This window comes from Antechinus flavipes, chromosome 4 (genome assembly GCF_016432865.1).
Source record: "Antechinus flavipes isolate AdamAnt ecotype Samford, QLD, Australia chromosome 4, AdamAnt_v2, whole genome shotgun sequence".
Classification (NCBI taxonomy): Eukaryota; Metazoa; Chordata; class Mammalia; order Dasyuromorphia; family Dasyuridae; genus Antechinus; species Antechinus flavipes.
The window spans coordinates 166,604,343-166,625,117 of NC_067401.1; the positions used below are offsets into that span (position 1 = coordinate 166,604,343).

Sequence of the window (20,775 nt, forward strand, 5' to 3'; positions counted from 1 at the left end):
TAGTTGCCATCATGCATAGAAGATATTCCCTTTTTTCTGAATGGTTTCACTGGCTTTCTTCACATCCCAACTAAAATCCCATCTTCTACATATATTCTTTCGCAACTCCTCTTAACTCTAGTACTTCTCCTCTTTTAATTGTTTTCTATTTATGTAGTTTATGGCTTTTTTGCATATATCTGTTTATTTGTTGCTGCCTGCATTATACTGTGAGGGCCAAAAGGGCAGGGATTGTCTTTTGCCTCTTTTTGCATCTCACTTAGCACAGTGCCTCGCACATAGTAGGTGCTTAATTTTACATATTTATTGACTAACTCATAATTGTCAAATTTGGCAAGATGGTACAATTTTAAAGAAATTGTAGGCATAAACAATGACTCAATTTTTCAAATATCACAAAGAATACCGAACAAAAGTAGGAAATAACTTTATTACACTTTGTCCTTAGATAGGTCAAAATATTCAGTGAGTACATTTTAAAATTAACAAATTTGCTCTAGAGATACATCTAATTTGATCTTTTTAACCAACAGAAGAATCACAAAAGCAAAATGATATTTTTAGTGGACTGTTACTGAGTGAGTTTAAAAACAGATGTATGGCTATGATGAAATGGCAGTTGCACATCCAGCTTTTTAAAAAATATATATAACTCCTAAGACTACTTTCTGTGAAAAAAAAAAGGTATTTATTGCAAGACTTTTAGTTGTACAAAGAACTAAGAATAAAGAGGACATCTTAAGAGGGTATGGTTGAACAAATTATGTTATATGAATATAAATGGTTATTATTGTACCCTAAGAAATGAAGGGATGGGTTCATAGAAACCTGAAAAGACTTATATGAATCAAAGTGAAACGAACACAATATTGTAAAGAAAAATTGTGTTGATAGACTTAAAAACTGATTAATATAATATCTGACAAGGATTGCTGATGATTGTTGCTTCTTTGCAGGTAGCAGAAAAACAGCAAGCTATTAGAAAGATTATTTAGAAGAAAAAAAAAAAGAGAATGATTGAATGGGACAAAATCCTGGAAAACATGGTAAGAGATGGGATCAGGAACACAAGGTGGGGGCTTATTTTTGGTGAAGAAATAGGTCATCTTTTCATAAATGACTGGGCTAAAGAAGGATGAAGTTGTAGAAAGGTTTTGAGGTGTGGTGTAGTATAGGGAAGATGACAAAGTTAATTCATTTTAGAAGGTCTAAATTTTCTTAGAAAATCTAGAGGCCTTGTCATCTATTGAGATGGTATTGAGACTTTAAGGAGATGAGGAGGCTTCCAACAGCTACTGTGAAGAATTACATATCAGTTAGAGAAGAATATAAGGATTGTTGAGCAGTAGAGAGCAGTTCAGATCAGATAATTAGAATTGAAAGTGGACTGGAGATACAGAGACTGTGGTACAAGTTTCATGGGAGTTTGCCTGCTCTGTTTAATAGTGATAATCTGACTTTGATTGTACAGTGATTCAACACCTGTCATTCTGGTAACTTATTCCACATTATTAATATTAAATTAATAATTCCATGGCCCAAGCTGCCTGAAGTAATATTTGATATTGGAACCACAAAAAGAACTTGAAATTCTAATTTCTAATCCTCTCTAAGAGTCACTAACTTTAACAGCTTTCAATATATGTTAAATCTGCTTAGGGTCATCAGGTCAAATATTACTGTTAGTGAAAAATGAATGTACTGAGGATAAGAATGCAATAAGAAATAATATCTGGTGCTGCTGCCTTCAGAGCTATTCAATATGATATCACTTTTTCAAATCAATTGTTCAGTTTTAAGTCACTAGGAAATATAAAAAAAAAGGCATAAATGAACTAGTATTAATATGGGATGGGGAAAGAAAGTATTTTTTTATGTTGCTACTTAAAAAATGGGTCTGTTTCTGAAGGCAGGATCTAGATAATTTATAGAGTGCTAACATACTAAATATGTCTAGTGTGGGAATATACTCAAGAGCTGAGCAGGTTCCTACTTCTCTCCCTGCTCTAGTTCAACACTGCAGTAATAATGATTCAGTGCAGTCTAACCATTAATCATTATACCCTTCAGTCAACACTGAAAAACAGCCTCCCTTGATTTCCCTGAGCATCTAGGATAACATTTTACTTACATTTACAGGGCAGTCATTGTTTCTCCCATTAATCAAAAGGAAAATCTATAAAAGCACCACCACAAACTAAGTTACCTGTAGAGGGCTGAAACTCCAAAAAGGTATGCTTGAATCAGATAACCAGAGTACTTAAGGCTAACTACCTATTCAATGTGAGACAATGGCTCTATATACATATTTAGATGAGATGGTGATGTGATGGCTCTCCTCATCATTGGTGCTTACTGAATGTTTGGTGTTGAGATAATCATAGGCAAGGATTGGAGGGCAGAGGGAGAGAAACCAGAGTCATTTGGCGGCAGGATGAGGAGGAGAGAGGCTGGAGACTCCAGATTGCAGAATCCAGAATACATCTTTGGCAAGCTGCCTCTTTCACTTCTACCCCTAAAGACCAAGGACTTTGATTTATCTTGACTTTGGCTGACCTGAGGCCCTCCAGGGAGCTAGTCCATACTTTACAATTACCATTTAGACATAGTGGGTTGAAATGGACAAAAGCAGCATTACGCTGATGTGGCCACTACATTATTGTAGTCTAAAGACAGCAATTTATAGAGCTTCTGCCTCTTCCTCCTCTTTTGGCTTTTCACTTTAGGAAGGTGTTGATGTTTTTAAAACTTCATATTTGACAATCCAGAAGCTGAAAACAAAAAACCTTTAATATTGTACTCTTCATTTCTCTGGGTATATCTCTGGTAAATCATGGCCCAATATATCCAAATGATATTTGGAAGAAAAGTGCTTGGCTGTTTTTTTTTCCCCTTTTCTCTAATATATCACAAATTCTCAGGTTGCCTTTCTCCAAGCAGGCTTTTTCTTTGTACAAAACTACAGTGTTGGGAAAAATAGTACAAACCCATTCTATGTTTCCGCAGATGTGTTACTGAGATATTGGAGCATCTGCTTTGGTGTGTATAAAACATGATACATGCAAATATCTCTCTTAACTGAGAGCAGGAAAATCTACTTAGGGGTTCTTCAATAAACAACAAGCAACCTTAACCAGTATATTATAGCTTACATTTCAATGACCAACAAATGAAAAAAAATTGCAAATAAACAAATATAATATTCATTCTAGATTATGTAAAATTGTTTCAGAGGTAAAATCAGGAAATCTCCAATGGGGTTCAACTAACTTTACTACAATACACATTCTAAATGGAGCAAGGAGATATTATAGCAAGTTAAATAAGTTAACAAAAAAGAGCACAAATTGGAACTGCAGACCAGGTAAAATCCTGAGCCCTGAATACCCTGAGGATAAGTGACAATCAAAAGATTAAAAAAGGTACTGAAAGGTGATGAAAACAACAGGATATTCTGATGGTTATAGGGATGGAAAAAAGATAGGGATGAGAGAAGAAAAGAATGTAGTCTCTCCCTCACAATTGCAAAGAGGAGGGTAATTCATGCAGGATCTAGCAAAGGTTCCATTGATTTCTATGGCTTCTCTCAATACCATAGGCTTTATATCAGAGGTTTATTATATGAAGCTGTTTTGATGAATTCAAATTTTGCTTAAGGGAGTCATCATAGGATGCTAGACAATAATTCTGAAGAATAACAATCTGCTTTTGTTTTTAAGTTGGTTGGTTGTTATCCTTCATTCTTGAAGAGGAACAGGCTAATCAGACCAATACAAGCTCGGAATGCTCTGCCACAGGATGGAAACAAATAGTATCTATGAACATCTGGGGTGGCTTTTTAAACTATGCAGCTTGTGTCTCTTCTGAGCTGCTTCAATTCTGCTTTGCTTATAGAGAACAGTATCTTCCTTGATGAGGGCACACCATGTTGGGTGATCCGGTATTAATGTATTTTATGTCATACAATCAATTCTAAAGTTTTTAAGAGAGACCTTGAAAGTGTCCTTTATATAGCCTTTTCTGATCAACTAGCTAATACTTTTATTGTGTGAGTTCTTTATAAAATAGTCTTTTTGGCAAGTGTATGTTTGGCATTTGAACTCTGTGACCAGCCCAATGGAGTTGTGCTCTCTGCAGCAGAGTTGGGATGCTTGGTAGTTTAGTTCGAGAAAGGATTTTAAATGTCTGATGCTCTTCAGAATGTTTCTGAAATAAAAGCAATTCGGTTTCCTGGCAGGGCACTGGTATGCTGTCCAAGTTTCACAAGGATGCAAAAATGAGTTCAGAACAATGGTGCTGTAGAGCTTCCGTTTGGGAGTTAGCCTAATACCTCTCTTCTCCCACACTTTCCTTCAGAGCTTCTCCAACACTGAGCTAGCTCTGGCAATGAATGTGTCAATCTCATTATCAATGTGGAAATTATATTGTCAAGATAAGAGAACTTATCTACAGCATTCAAAACTTCTCCATTTGCTGTAACTGATTGTTCTACATATAACATGATGTGGTGCTGGCTGATGGAGTACCTGTGTTTTCTTGGTGTTAATTGTTAGGCCAAAATTAGTATAAGCAGCAGAGAATTGATCCATAGTTTGTTACATCTTGACTTCAGAGGCTGCATTAAATACAGAATCATTTGCAAACAAAAAAGCATACAACACTCCCTCCACTTTAGTTTTGACTTGTAGTCTTTTCAGGTTGAAGAATTTGCCATCAGTGTGGTAGGTGACTTTGACTCTATGTCAATTACCTCATTGAAGGTATTTAACTATGTGGCTGAAAACATCACACTAAAAAGCATGGGAGCAAGTACATAGCCTTGTTCATTCCATTGGTGACTGGGAAAGTTCAAGAGCATTGTCCATTGTTCAGATGTTGGGCAAGCATCAAGAAACTGGTGGACTATACTAATGAACTTCTCTGGGCAATCAAACGTTGATATAAATTTCTATAAGCCCTTATGACCGACAGTAACAAAACTTTGGACAGACCTATAAATGTTGAATACAGACCTTTGTTCTGCTCCTATGATTGTGACAGGACAATCTATTCCCTTTATTTTTATAAAGATGAACAATATAGGCATCCTTGGATCCCTAGGCATAACCTCCTCTTGTCATATATCAGGAAAATTTTAATTAGCTCTTGAATGAGCAAAGGACCTCTCAGTTTATAAATCTCATCTGGAATAGAATTAGTACCAGGTACTTTGCCACATAAAAGAAGCCTAATGATCTCAAACCCTACAGTGAGTTGGGGAATGTCTATTCTAAGCATGTAAAGACTTCTACTGGTGTAATGGGCAAATGAGAACAATTTGTTCAAATAGCCATGAAGGCAGATGAAGCAGATGTTGTAGAGCACTTAGAGCTTGGTTACAAATTGGTTAGACACGAGAGCATCCACTGCATCTCAAGTTATCAGCAATCATTTTGACTCTGTCCTGCCATTGGACAGTATTGATTCTAGAAGAGAGTGAGGCTGATGACTTTGTGCAACTCTGCCTCATTTAAATCCAGTTTTTTATACAACTCAAAAGAAATCATCATACTGTTTTACTATTTCTACCTATTTCATAGACCTGTGGCAATGGGCAAGTGACAAAGCAGCAGGTGTGGATATACTGGGAGCTGTAGTCATAATACTGCACAGAGGGAGCCCAAGCCATATAATCACGTTCTCATAAAACCAACTTTTAGTTTTATTTGTTAATTCAATAGTTTTTTTTTTTTTACTTCCAATTTTATTAATCTCTCCTTTTATTTTCAGAATTTCAAGTTTGGTATTTGAATGGAGGTTTTTAATTTGTTCTTTTTCTAGCCTTTTCAGTTGCAAGCCCAATTCATTGATTTTTTCCATTTTATACAAGCAAGCATCTAGAGATATAAAATTTTCCCTTACTACCCCTTTGGCTGCATCCCACAAATTTTGATTTGTTGTCTCATTATTGTCATTCTCTTGGATGAAATTATTAATTGTGTCTATAATTTGATGTTTCATCCTTCATTCTTTAGGATATGATTATTTAGTTTCTTTTTGGTCTATTTTCTCCTAGCCTTTGTGTGATTTTTATTGCATCATGATCTGAAAAAAAAATGCATTTACTATTTCTGCCTTTCTGTATTTGATTTTGAGATTTTTGAGATTTTTAATCCCCTAACATATGGTCAATTTTTGTATAAGTTCCATGAACTGCTAAGAAAAAAAGCAAACTCCTTTCTGTCTCCATTTAATTTTCTCCAAAGATTTATCATACTTAACTTTTCTAACATTTTATTTACCTCCTTAACTTCTTTCTTATTTATTTTGTGGTTTGATTTATCTAGTTTCTAAGAGAACAAAGTTGAGATTCCCCCATTAGTACAGTTTTGCTGTTTATTTCTTCTTGCATCTTTCTTAACTTTTCCTCTAGGAATTTCCATGCTATAACCACTTGGTGTATATATGTTTAGTATTGATATTGCTTAATTATCTATGGCAATCTTTTGTAAGATATAGTTTCCTTCCTTATTTCTTTTAATCAGATCTATCTTTGTTTTTACTTGATCTGAAATCAGGAATGCTGCCCCTGCTTTTTCTTCCTTACCTGAAGCATAATATATTCTGCTCCAGCCCTTTACCTTCATTCTGTATGTATCACTATGCTTTAAATGTGTTTCTTGTAAACAACATATTGTAGGATTCTGGCTTTTAATCCAGTCTGCTATCTGCTCCTGTTTTATGAGGGAGTTCATCCCATTCACATTCACATTTAAAATAATTCTGTATTTTCTGCCATCTTATTTACCCTAGGTTAATGCTTTTCTCTTTCCTATCCCCCTTCCCTTCTCCCCAGTATTTTGCTTTTGATGATTACCTCCCACAAACAGTCCTTCCTCTTTAGAACCCCTCTTTCTTTTTTACACCTTTCCCTTAATTCTTTTGTTTTCCTTTCTGTTAGTCTTTCCCTTTCTTTTCCCCCTTTCTCTCCAACTTCCCTATAAGGTGAGACAAGTTTCTTTTTTTTTTTTTTTTTTTTTTAATTTTTTATTTAATAATTACATTATATTGACACTCATTTCTGTTCCGATTTTTTTTTCCCCTCCCTCCCTCCACCCCTTCCCCTAGATGGCAAGCAGTCCTTTATATGTTGGATATGTTGCAGTATATCCTAGATACAATATATGTTTGCAGAACCGAACAGTTCTCTTGTTGCATAGGGAGAATTGGATTCAGAAGGTATAAATAATCCTGGAAGAAAAACAAAAATGCAGATAGTTCACATTCGTTTCCCAGTGTTCTTTCTTTGGGTGTAGCTGCTTTTGTCCGTCATTTATCAATTGAAACTCAGGTCTCTTTGTCAAAGAAATCCACTTCCATCAAAATATGTCCTCATACAATATCGTTGAGACAAGTTTCTTTATGAAACCAAATATATCTAATATTCTTTCTTAGAGCCAAATTAGATGAGAGTAAGAGTCACACAATATTCATCCCCCTCCCTTCTTTCCCTCAGTTATAATAGATTTTCTTTGCCTCTTTGTGAGATGTAATTTCCATTATTTTACCTCCTTTTCCCCTTTTCTTCCAGTATAATTCCCTTTTCACATCTAGTTTTTTTTTTCATATTATCATAATAAAATCAAATTATACCTGCATTCTCTAAGTATATCCATAAAAGAAATATAGTTCTCAACTTCTTTCCCTTTTACCTTTTTATTTTTCTCTTGAGTTCTGTGTTTGGAAATCAAATTTTTTGTTCAGTTCTGGTCTTTTCATTAGAAATAGGTGAAATTCACCTATATCATTGAATGTCCATCTTCTTCCCTGAAAAATAATGCTCATTTTAGTTGGATAGCTTATTCTTGGCTGTAATCCCAGTTCCTTTGCTTTTTGTAATATCAGATTCCAGGCCCTTTGATCCTTTAAGGTGGAAGCTGCTAGGTCCTGGGAAATCCTAGTTGTGGCTCCTCGGTATTTAAATTGTTTCTTTCTGGCTGCTTGCAACATCTTTTCCTTGGTCTGATAGTTCTGAAATTTAGCTATGATATTCCGTGGGGATTAAATTTCGGGGTCTTGTTCAGGAGGTGATTGGTGGATTCTTTCAATGCCTTTTTTATTTTCTGATTCTAAAATATCAGGGCAGTTTTCTTTTATGATTTCCTGTAAGATAGGTTCTTTTTTTCATCATGTCTTTCAGGAAGTCCAATAATCCTTTGATTGTCTTTCCTAGATCTATTTTCCAGGTCAGTTGTTTTTCCTAGGAAATAATTCATATTTTCTTCAATTTTTTCATTTTTTGTTTTTGTTTTTGTTTCATTCTTGAAGTCTTATTAAGTCATTCATTTCCATTTGTTCAATTCTAATTTTTAGTGTATTATTTTCTTCAGGTAATTTTTTTTAGCTCCTTTTGCAATTGCAAATTGCATTTTTTGAATTTGGCCAATTAAATTTTTTTGTTCATTGCATTTTTCCCATTCCTTCTTGCAATGATCTCATTTCATTTCCCCATTTTTCTTCTAACTTTCTTTTAAGATCCTTTATGCAATGTTTGAAGAGAGCCTTGTGAAATGGGAACCAGTTCATGTCTCTCTTTGGGGCTTCTTCTGAAGTTGCTTTGCTTTTAGGAACCTCAGAATTTGAAGGCTGTTATTCTCTCTCTCCATAAAAGCTATCTATGGTAAGAGTTCTTTTTTTGCTTTTTATTCTTTTTTTTTTTTAAGGCTTGAGGTCTGTTCAATGCAAAGGGCAAAGGAGAATGTCCTGAGGCAGTTCTGTTGATTGATTTCCAGTGCTGGGTAATGGCGGCTAGGTCCAGGACAGAGTGGCCTAAGAGGCTCACAGAATAGTCTCAGGTGTGTGAAAGCTACAACACTCTCTCTGTTCCAGCTTCTTGCCCCTGTCTCTCTATGCTGCAGTCTAGTTTAGCAAATTGTCACTCTGCCTGATTGAAACAAATCTCTTCTGAAGTTCTTCCAAGGTATCTTCTTCTAGAAATATATTGTACTCCAAATATTTGTGGATTCCTTGACTTCAAAACCAATTTAGAGGCTAAATTTGCTGTTGATTTGAGAGAAGGTTAGAGGAGGTTACAGAGAGTTGTGTCTGCTCTCCACCATCTTAGCTCTGCCTCCCATAGGAAGCAGTGGGATTTGACAGCCCGGTGGGTATCTGAACAGCCTTTTAAGGATTGCATTGCTCTCATTATTAATCAGAGAAATGCAAATTAAGACAACTCTGAGATATCACTACACACCTCTCAGATTGGCTAGGATGACAGGAAAAGATCATGCTGGATGTTAGAGGGAATGTGGGGAAACTAGGACACTGATACATTGTTGGTGGAATTGTGAATACATCCAGCCATTCTGGAGAGCAATTTGGAACTATGTTCAAAAAGTTATCAAACTGTGCATATCCTTTGATCCAGCAGTATTACTACTGGGTTTATATTCCAAGGAGATCTTTTTTTTTTTTTTTTAATTTTTATTTAATAATTACTTTATATTGACAGAATCCATGGCAGGGTAATTTTTTTTTTTTTTAACAACATTATCCTTTGCACTCATTTCTGTTCCAATTTTTTTTCCCCTCCCTCCTTTCACCCCCTCCCCTAGATGGCAAGCAGTCCTTTATATGTTTGATATGTTGCAGTATATCCTAGATACAATATATGTTTGCAGAACCGAACAGTGCTCTTGTTGCATAGGGAGAATTGGATTCAGAAGGTATAAATAACCCGGGAAGAAAAACAAAAATGCAGATAGTTCACATTTGTTTCCCAGTGTTCTTTCTTTGGGAGTAGCTGCTTTTGTCTGTCATTTATCAATTGAAACTCAGTTAGGTCTCTTTGTCAAAGAAATCCACTTCCATCAAAATATTTTCTCATACAATATCGTTGTCAAAGTGTATAATGATCTCCAAGGAGATCTTAAAGAAGGGAAAGGGACCTGTATGTGAAAAAATGTTTGTGGCAGCCCTCTTTGTAGTGGCTAGAAACTGGAAACGGAGTGGATGCCTATCAATTGGAGAATGGCTAAATAAATTGTGGTATATGAATGTTATGGAATATTATTGTTCTGTAAGAAATGACCAACAGGAAGATTTCAGAAAGGCTTGGAGAGACTTACATGAACTGATGCTGAGTGAAATGAGCAGGACTAGGAGATCATTATATACTTCAACAACAATATTATACGATGATCAATTCTGATGGATGTGGCTCTCTTCAACAATGAAATGAACCAAATCAGTTCCACTTGTTCAATAACGAACAGAACCAGCTTCACCTAGGGAAAGAACTCTGAGAAATGAGTATGAACCACTACATAGCATTTCCAATTCCTTTGTTTTTGTCTGCTTGCATTTTTGATTTCCTTCTCAGGGCAATTTTACATTATTTCAAAGTCTGATTCTTCTTGTGCAGCAAAATAACTGTATGGATATGTATACATATATTGTATTTAACATATACTTTAACATATTTAACATGTATTGGTCTACCTGCCATCTGAGAGAAAGGGTGGGGGAAGGAGGGGAAAAGTTGGAACAGAAGGTTTTGCAAAGGTCAATGCTGAAAAATTACCTATGCATATATCTATATCTTGTAAATTAAAAAAAAAAAAAAAAAAGGATTGCACTGCTCACCTCCAAGTGTGAGGAAGAGACTGGACAAGAAAAATTGTCTGTTTATCCTAAATATTATCTGTTTGCCCAACCCAACTCAATTATCACGGCAGGCTCTACACGTTTTGCTTGTATGAAAATTTCTGCAAATTTGATTTTGCTCACACCATTGAGCATGAAATGTGTGTGTGCTTACAGACAACATGAAATCCAGTAGACCTGGAAAGAAAGAACAGCTCTTGTAAGAAAATTCAACAGGTATCACATCCAAATAGCATCACTGAGTGAAACAAGGCTAGCAAATGAAGGCCAGTTTACTGAAGTAGGAGCTGGATATATGTTTATTCTGGAGTGGCTTCAGTGAAAGGGAGCACTGTGAAACTGGTATAGGTTTTGCACTCAAAAACAATCTAGTGAACAAGCTCAATGCTTTTGAAAAAGAGTGAATGACAGGCTCATGACAATGTGACTGCCACTTGCAGGAAAATGCCACGCCATGTTTTCACCATGACAAACCTTGATGAAGTCAAAGAAAAATTTTATGAAGACCTGGAGACCTTTATCACTCATGTGCCAAAAGAAGACAAGCTTAAAATTTTGGATGACTTTAATGCTAGAGTAAGCCCTGATTACCAAACATGGGAGGGAGTCCTTGGGAGTTGGAAATACCAATAGCAATGGTCATTTACCACTGAAGACTAATCTCATCACCTAAATGCAATAAAATTTCATGTTACACTCTTGCAGCAAACATAGGTATTTAATAGACTATGCGATTGTAAGGAGAAGAGACAGACAGGGTGTCAAAGTGATGAAGGCAACGTGTGATGCAGAGTACAGGGCTGCTCATAGACTTATCCTCTTCAAGCTAAATATGTGCATTCAACAAAAGTTGAAATCCCAAGGCAAAAAGACTAGTAGAAGAATTAATGTCAGCAGATTAGAGAAATTTTCTAAAAGGGAAGTCTATTGTCAATTTGGAACATAAGTTGAGCCAATACAGTTTGGCAACATCAGAGCAGTAAAGGAGTGGGCAAACTTTCAGAAATTCAGGATATATTACTGCATTGCTCATGTGGGTCAGAACACTCACAAACATTGGACTGGTTTGGTGAAAATGAAGGGAAAATTCAAAAGCTGCTAAATGAAAAATAAGAACTCCACAGGGTGTACCAGCTAGATAATTCATCCATTTCTAAGAAGGCAGTATTTAATTCCATCAAAAGTAAAGTATAATCAAAACTTAGAGATGTAGAATTCTTGACTCAGTAAAAAAGATGAAATTCAGTTTTATGTTGATAGTAACAATCCAAAGTGTTTACTTACAGGCCAAACACTTATGGTGCATTTCAACTACTCAGTACTGGAGGAGAATCAATAGATAGGATACCACACAAGACAGAAGTAGGATATTTTAAATTTCAATATATATCTCCACAATTCTTTAATGGACTACCAGATGAGGTCTTGGGGTGAGAGGGTGGGTGGGCAGGCAGACAGGCTCTTGAGTAGGGAAGAAAAAGCTTGGAACAACACTTGTGGAAATTGGGATTGCATCAAATTAGGAAGAAACAGATTGAAGCCCCAGTTGAGATTAGATAACAAACTTTTCTTCACTTACTGATTCTCTGTCTGGACTTAACAGCCCAGTGATTAGCATATTCCTCTATAGTATCCATACTACAGTGGCAGTGCCAATTGCCTATATCTCTCTTTTGCTAAAGGTTGTATCTCACTCTTTCTTTAAAAAAAAAAAAAGACCATATTTTGTGAGCTTCTCTTCAATACTACACATTAAACCATTAAAGCATCGTCTCATGTCCTCTCCTTTGCTCTATCCTCAAAGGATGAGATATCTGTGTTAAGGACCATGCCTAAGTGAAGGGGCAGGTCAATTCTCTTGTGGATCATTACACTTGAAGAAACTGCAAAGCAGCCTTTACTGATGCAGCTATTTGCTTGTGTATTGGGAATGAAATAAACTGGAGGCAAGAAGGAAGAGGAGGGAAGTCAGAGAACGCAACTGCCTCTGTCTCCTTTGTATCATCATCATCCTCTCACATGAAGAAGTCCATTCTACAGGTGTGAGTCAGACCTCCCAACAGCCACTAGCAAGTGGCTTCTGTATCACAACATATCTGTTTTTGTGAACATTAATCCCTTCATCTGAACCTTTTAACTCATTCACTCTCAAAGTTTTCTTCTTAAATCAACTCCTTTCCTCTCCCTAATGTCCAACTTTTCCTTATGCACTAGGCTTTTTCTCTCCTTGCCTATAAATAGTACCAACTCTCTTTGATCTTTATTGGAATCTGTCCGTCTGAGTTCAGTAAAACATGATCCACAAAAACATGTTTTCTAGTCCAGGAACCCAGTGCTGTTGGCTTATCTATCTGTCTAATATCACTCCTGCTGGCATCAGCCCTGGATTTCTCCCAGCATGCGTGTGACTGACTTTCATTCTGTCTATACCTCTCCTGTAATGTGTCTTCTTTTTCCCCTTTTGGAACAAGAGGAACTAGTTTCCATAAGGACTTGATTAGAAGAAATTTGAGGAATTCCCTAGTTACTGGTAGCTTGTTAGTCTTCAGAATTCTATAAAAATTACTTAAGCGTTGTGGAGAGAAATAGAAGTGATAAGAAATTGGATTAGATACATGACACAGTATCCTGGAAGCCGAAAATATTGGGGATATCTTGTATATATTTTTATTTCAGCAATACATTTCATCATTCATAGACTCAGTCTTCTCATTGATCTCAGTCTTCTAATTAAAAAGAATCCAACGGTTTATTATTTTTATATCTTATTATATTTTATATCTAGTATGTACTATGAGGAAGTCCATAAGTAAAATCTGAATTTATCAAAACAGTCTCAGATAGTCTTAATATCTTTCCTGCATATACTATCACAACAATTGATCATCCTGTCTCAGTGCAATTATTTACAACCAAATTCCAAGAAAAAACTGAAAACAAGTATTTTCCTTTGTCATTCCCATTCACTTTTTAACTTTCTATAATCTGGCTTTCCTCTTTATCACTTTAACAAAAATGATCTCTCTAAAGTTATCAATAATATATTTATCTCTCTAAATAATGGCCTTAATTGGGGAGGAAATTTCATATTGAAAAATATTGAAAATATTGAAAAATATTGAAAAATAAATTCATTCTTTGGCATTCCCATTCAGACTATGCCATAAGTCTTTTTAAAAGCATTAGCTTTTCCATTACATTTGTTCCATTCTAAATTTTCCTGTCTGTTCGTCTTTCTGTTAGATTTGTCCAAAATTAGGGACATTAGTCTCCTATGACTATTGTAATACTATCTATATCTTCTTGTAATTCATTCACAAAAATATAGTAAAACATCCAGGAAATTATTCAGTATGACCAAGTTTGATTTATATAAGGGATGCAAGGACAGAAACATTAGGAAAACAATTAATTTAAATAAAGATATTAAAATCACATGATAATCTCAAGAAATGTAGTAAAAGCCTTTGACAAAGTAGAAGATTCAGTTATGTGAAAAACTCTTTAAAGTATTTTGATGTTATTTGATATAGTTCTAGAAATTTAGCAATATTCATAAGTGAAAGAAATTAAATATGTAAAAATAGCTAAAGTGGAGATAAAATAATGATATGATGGTTAATTAGAAATACTAAGAAATCACTGATGAAAAGACAACTTGCAGTGGTGGATGAATTACCTATGGCTACATGATCTGTTAGTGGAAGGATCAGGAATAGAACTAAAGAATAGACTCCACTTAGAACTCAAGATAAAACAGCTAAGAAAGTAGGATGGCCTGGGATTTGGAGACTCTGGCACTTTTAGAAATTTGGCACTACTACATCTTACTCTGCAATAGTAAATTGAAACCCAGTGATCCTAAGGATGATATTTTTTTCTCAATAACGATGAGCTGATTTGGAATACAACTCTGAAATTTACAACATGTATATACTACTCAAGTGTTAGAGAACCAATTAAAGAACACCAATTATGTATCACATATTGTGCGAAGATGTGAAAAAGTGCAGGGAAAGATGAGTACTCAGAGACAAAATCAACAGCAAGTAAGGCAAAGGAAATTATGATTATAATCAGAAATAGATGCAGAAAGAGGGGAGGGACTCACAGGGCTCAGTTTGAAATAGGAGAAATTTCAAAATTTTTATTGACAGGAAAATCTTTTAAATAAACAAGTGTTCAAGCTGGTTAAGAAATCAAAACTATCTAAAGTAGCTCATAGAGACTTAGAGAACATTATAGGCTATGGCATTTCCAACCAGGCTTCAAAAGTAGTTCTTTAAGCATGAATAAATATTTCTTTCAGTATGATGAAAATATTAAAGATAGTGCCCTTATATTTTCTCACATGGAGTCAAAAATGAAGGAGTACTGCAACATATCACTTGAATATTTTGGTCCCTAGATATAAACAAGATATAAGATACGTTGTCTTTAAGACAAATGAAACCAAGAGGTAATTTTAAATCAGATTTCTTAAACTAAAATATCTTCATACCATTGCAATGGGACACTAAATCCAAACTTGGTAAAAAAAAGTGCCAAGCATATATAAAGGAAGAAAATCTTCAGCTTGGTTTAAAGAGAGGTAAAACCAATATAAGCATAAAATTAAAAGCCAAAAACACAAACTATACTCAAAGTATAGAAAAGTGAGGTTAGCAAGTGCTTAGTGGTATCATATTTTAAAAAAAAATATTGTGCTTTGTTTTTGCATTACAAATATTTACAGATTATCTTCCCTGACTTCCATGAAAGGTCTCTCCTAAAAAAACCAATATATTAACAATAGTGAGTTTACCTAAAAGTACATTCCATAGTCTTTCCACACTTAACTATTCTTTAAAAATTTTTTTATAAATTAACAGAGATCTATTTTATCTTTCACCTATCCTACATATCTTGAGAAATAAGAGAAAAATAAATCCATAATATAGGTAATATTATCATAATTTCTTATCTGGAAGGTCACTGTCCTCATCATAATTGCTACAACTTTTAAAATTGCATGATTTTGTAGTTGTTATTGTAGGAAATGTTCAACTGGATCTGTTTATTTCATTTTATGAAAGTATTTAATAGTATTTTATATTATTATTATAATTTCTTCTGGCTCTACTTACTACATTCTAAAGAGCTGCTATTAAATACTTTTTAAAATATAGGATTTTCCTATTTCAAATTTTGCTAATTTAGTGACGTTCAGGAATTGTTTCAATTAATTTTTTAATTGAATCATTAAGGTTCTTTAAATATACTATTATATCATTTGCAAAAAAAAATGATACATTTGGCTTGTTCTTTACCTATGCTCATTCATTCAATTTCTTTTTCAGGTCTTATTGCTATAGCCAGAATTTCTAACTATGTCAAAGAAGAAAATAATGGACATCTCTGTTACATAAAATGGTAGCTCTTTGTTTCAAATAAATGTATTTATTACTATATTTTATAGTGTTGTTTTTTAAAATAGAAATTGGAGTTGTATTTTGTCAAAAAGCTTATCTGCATCGATTTCTGATTATAATCATAGGAACATTTTTCATTATAACCACAAGATTTTTGTTCATTTTCTTAATAATGTTTTAAAATTAATATTTAATTAACATGATTAGTTAAGTTTGTAATTTTTCTAATATTAAAATATCCCTAACTTCTTGGTACAACTCCTACTTGGTAACAGAATTGGATATAATCTTTGTGGTATTTTGCTTTAGCCTCTTTGTACGCATTTTATTTAAAGTTTTTACATCAATGTTCATTAGGTATGTTGAACTATAGATTTCTTTTTTTTCTGTTTTAGCTGTGTCACAGACAAAATGTGGTAGGATAACTTCTTTGGCTGTTTATGCAAAGTTTATAAAATATTGGAATTGTTTTTTGAATGTTTGCTAGAGTTCACTTGTGAATATATATGTGTTGCAGTTTTAAAATTTGGAATTTATTTAAGCCCTGTTCAGTTTCTTCCTATGAAATCTGTTTGTCCAAATTACCTATTTCTTGTTCAGCTGATTTATATATTTTATATTTTTATAAATATTTATTTTAAGTTATCAGTTTTAAGGCACAAAGATGGGTAAAAGAGTCTCTAATATCCATTATTTCTTCTTCAAAATGAATTCTCTTTTTTTCACTTCTGATACAAGTAATGTGGTTTTCCTCTCATTTTTAAAAATAAAATTAGCTAAAAGGTATTTGTCATTTAAAAAAATGCTTCTAATTTTATTTATTTGTTTTCAATTTTTAAAAATATCTTCTTTGATTTTCAAGGTTTCTAATTTGGTGTTTAATTGGGATTTTACAATTTGTTGGTTTTCAAGTAGTTTTAGTTTACTCTTACTCTTTCTGTCTCTCTCTCTCTCATTTGGCTATAAAGTATTTAGAGACGTAAATTTCTACTTAAGAACTACTTTTGCTATATCCAACATTAGGGCAAACTGTCATGCTTTCATCTTCAGTGAAATTTATCTATCATTTCTCTAATTTGTTTTTTCACTTGCCAACTTTTTTGCATAAAGTTCTTTAATTTCCAGTTGATTTTTAGAACTTTTTTTCAGCAGTCTTTTATTTAATAATATTTGCTGCACTAAGATAATTGTAACCTAAGCTATGATCAATTTCTTTAAGCCACAAAGAAACTCTCAAGAAATATGCATACTCCTTCTAATTCTATGCAATAATTTAATAATGACCTGACACTGAAGGAGCTATATATACAATTCTGGTTGCCACATTTTAGGAGAAACATTTTCAAATGCACTAATCAGGATCGTCAAAGCTCTAAAAAACCCATTCCTTGAGAGAGCTGGCTAAAGGAACTAGGGATAAGCATGGAGACTTAGTTTAGGGAGAACTACATAGTGGTCAAGTGGTCTAAGGATTATCCTGTGGAAGAGTCATAAAGACTTAAACTCCTAGGCCAGAGGTCCTAAATTTTCTATTCTCTTCCTTAACTACTTTTTTTTTTTTTTTTAATTGGCTGTTTTAAAATTAAAAAAAAAAAAAAAAAAAAAAAAGCTGATTGAGGTAAACTAAAGTTCCCCATTATTATAATTTCTGTGATTGTTTTTCATAAATTTTAAAATAATAAAGTCAACAGTTATCATTAGTTTTATAACACTTGCTGTTACCAATCAAAAACATGTCTGTGTATTTGACTTGAACTACTAAAATTGCTTCCTAACTATTCTCTCAAACTCTCTGTCTTCACTTAATCTAGTAGTATATGCAACAAACCTAGATTAAATTTTTCCCCAAAGAAAACTCCTCACTGCCAACCAAATTATAAAACTCCTTGGCAACTATTCAAGGCCCTTCATGCTGCATCCAATCCTGACCTACTTTTCTAGCCTTATTTCCTGTGCTCTAGCAGTGTTCCCCAAATACACCAACAAACCTTATTTTCCCAGAACTGGGGCAATCATTGCTCAAGATATACCCCCTTCTTTGAATGTTCTTCCTTAAAAATCAAAACCCAAACATACATGAAGCATTCACGTAAATTCAATTTTCTCCATAAAATCATTCCTAATTTCTGACATCTTTTGTCTTTCACTATTTTTGTACTTAGACCTTATGTTATAGTTGTTTGTACACTTTATCTCAACTAAATTATAACTAACTTGAAAGCAGAAAACATTATTCATGTGTCTAACTACTTTTCCCAAGTAGTTTCTCTTCTTCTAATTCAAATTTTAATACTGCTTTCCTCCTTCTTGTCTCTCAAACAGTCATTTCTGGATAGATAATCCCTTCCTCCCTTATAGTGATATTTCTCTTATAACAAAGAAAAACAGTTAATCAATCATTGCAATGGCCATGTATGAAAGATATGTAACATTCTGCATCCCTCTCCTTTCACGTCCGTAAAGAAGGAAGGAAGGTATATTTCATCAACCCTCCTCCAGTGCCTAGATTGGTCAATACATTTACATAGAATTTGAATTCCTTAAATAATACTTTTTGTCCCAATTATTTTTGTAATCTTTCATTTTATTTCCCTGGTTCCATTATCGCTCTGAAAAATTTAATGCCAGCTTTCCCATGCCTTTCTAAATTTCTCAAATCAATCAATTCACATAGACAAAATTATTTTATATTTATATAAATACATATTTATTTTGTTCACTTTGTTTCCAGATCTTTGCTAGCACAAAAAGTGTTGCTATGAACATTTTGTTATATAGTGGAACTATCTTTGCCTTTCTTGGATTACGGGATAAGCTAAATCAGTATTTCTGGAATGATTTTTTAATATAAATATTAAAAGCTATTATTTTTTATATCCACCATCATATTGCTCCCATTTCCTTATAACAAATAATTTTTAAAAGAAATAAAAATAAAGAAATCCAATAAAAATTCTCAACATATAGAAAAAAAAAAGGTGTTATTTACTATTTTCTCCAAAGGGATAAGGGGGTTGTATTCGCATATCTCTTTTTTGTGGACAAATTTGTTTTATACAATTTCACACCATTCAGATTTGATTGTTTTGTGGTGATTGTTCTAAAGAAACTTGGAAAGACACAGATGAACCAATATTGTTTTTCTTTTAATATTGTATTTTCCCCAGTTACATGTAAAACCTTTTTTTTTTTTTTTTTAATAATTGTTCTTCCTTCCTCCCTTCTCCATCCTTTCTTCTTCACTGAAAAGGCACATGTGAAGTTACGCAAAATATCTCTGTAAAAGTTATGTAGTAAAAGAAAATATAAACTCCCCCCCCAAAAAAAACCCTCAAGAAAAAATTTTAAAAAGTATGCTCCAATCTGTACTAAGATATAATCAGTTCTTCCTCTGGGTATGAATATCATTTTTCATCATAAGTCCTTCAGAATAGTTTTGGATCATTATATGCTGAGAATAGCAAAAGTCATTCATAGCTGATCATCCCACAGGACTATATTACTTTGTACCCCAGTACATTTCACTTTGTATGAGCTCATGGAAGAATTTCAACTAAGAGCATCCCGCTAATTGTTTCTTATAGAACAACAGTATTCCATCATATTTTCATGCCATGTTTTATTCAGCCATTCCTCAACTGATGAATACACTCTCAAACTTTCAATTCTTTGCCCTAAGAAAAGAGTTTCTTTAAATATTTTTGTACACATAAATTTTTTTCATTAAAAAAACCAAACAACATATCTTTTGGAATATATGCCTAGTAGTAGTATTATTAGGTCAAAGGGAATGCATGATTTTGTAGCCCTTAAAGCACAGATCTTATTAGATAAACTGATACAAAGTAAAATATGTAGTCAGGAAAAACAACAACAACAAAAAATAACTATCTAATGCAATGGTAAGATCAATCACTTCTCCAAGCAAATATTTATGGAATAAGTGAATGCTTGAAGAAATAGTAAAGCAATTAAAGACGTGAGACTGAAGATCAGAGAATAGAGCCAGAGACATAGATTACAAAATCATATAGATATCTCCTGAACTCTCTGAAACTGAGAATACAGAAAAAAATACTTATCAAATGTCAAATTCTGGGGATAGCCTATATGTATTGTGAAATGGGAAATGGATTTATTGAAAAAGGAAGAAGAGTAGGCAGAAGACTAGATGACAAAAATAGAGAGGCAATATCAGAAGAATTCCAAGAAGGAGGGGGTAGTCAATAGTATAGACTATCACAGGAAGGTCAAGGAGAATGAAGACTAAAGATGAAATCACTTTATTGATTAGGGGGCCATATTTTCAACAATGACGGAAGTCAGAGTATGGTTAAATGTGGGTGGAAATGAAATGGATACAACAAATGTAGAACATTTTTTTTCAAAAAATGTAAACTACAGAGACAAGGGATAGTTAATGAATGTAGCATAATTAAGATGAGTCTCTCCTCTCCCTCTTTCCCGTTTAAAGGACAGAAGTCAGATGTATGTTTTCAGATAAAAAAGAAGAAACCATTGGAGAAGAAAAGACTTGAAGATGGGAGAAAACAAGGGGATAGATAACTGGTAGTATAAAACCTTAAAGGAGTTGGGAAAGGATAGAAGGGAAACCATGGAAAAGAAGATAATAATGGTAATTACAAACGAAACCAATGTTTGAATATTAAAAAGTCAGAAAAGTCCATTTTAACTGAACCTATGCCTTCTAACTCTT

The 20,775-nt window shown here is 33.7% G+C and overlaps 1 protein-coding gene across 3 annotated transcripts in view; it reads right to left on the reverse strand.

Moving 5' to 3' along the window:
- RPTOR (regulatory associated protein of MTOR complex 1) overlaps nt 1–20,775 on the reverse strand; it is a 551,396-nt gene that overhangs the window by 182,495 nt on the left and 348,126 nt on the right. The window lies entirely within an intron of this gene.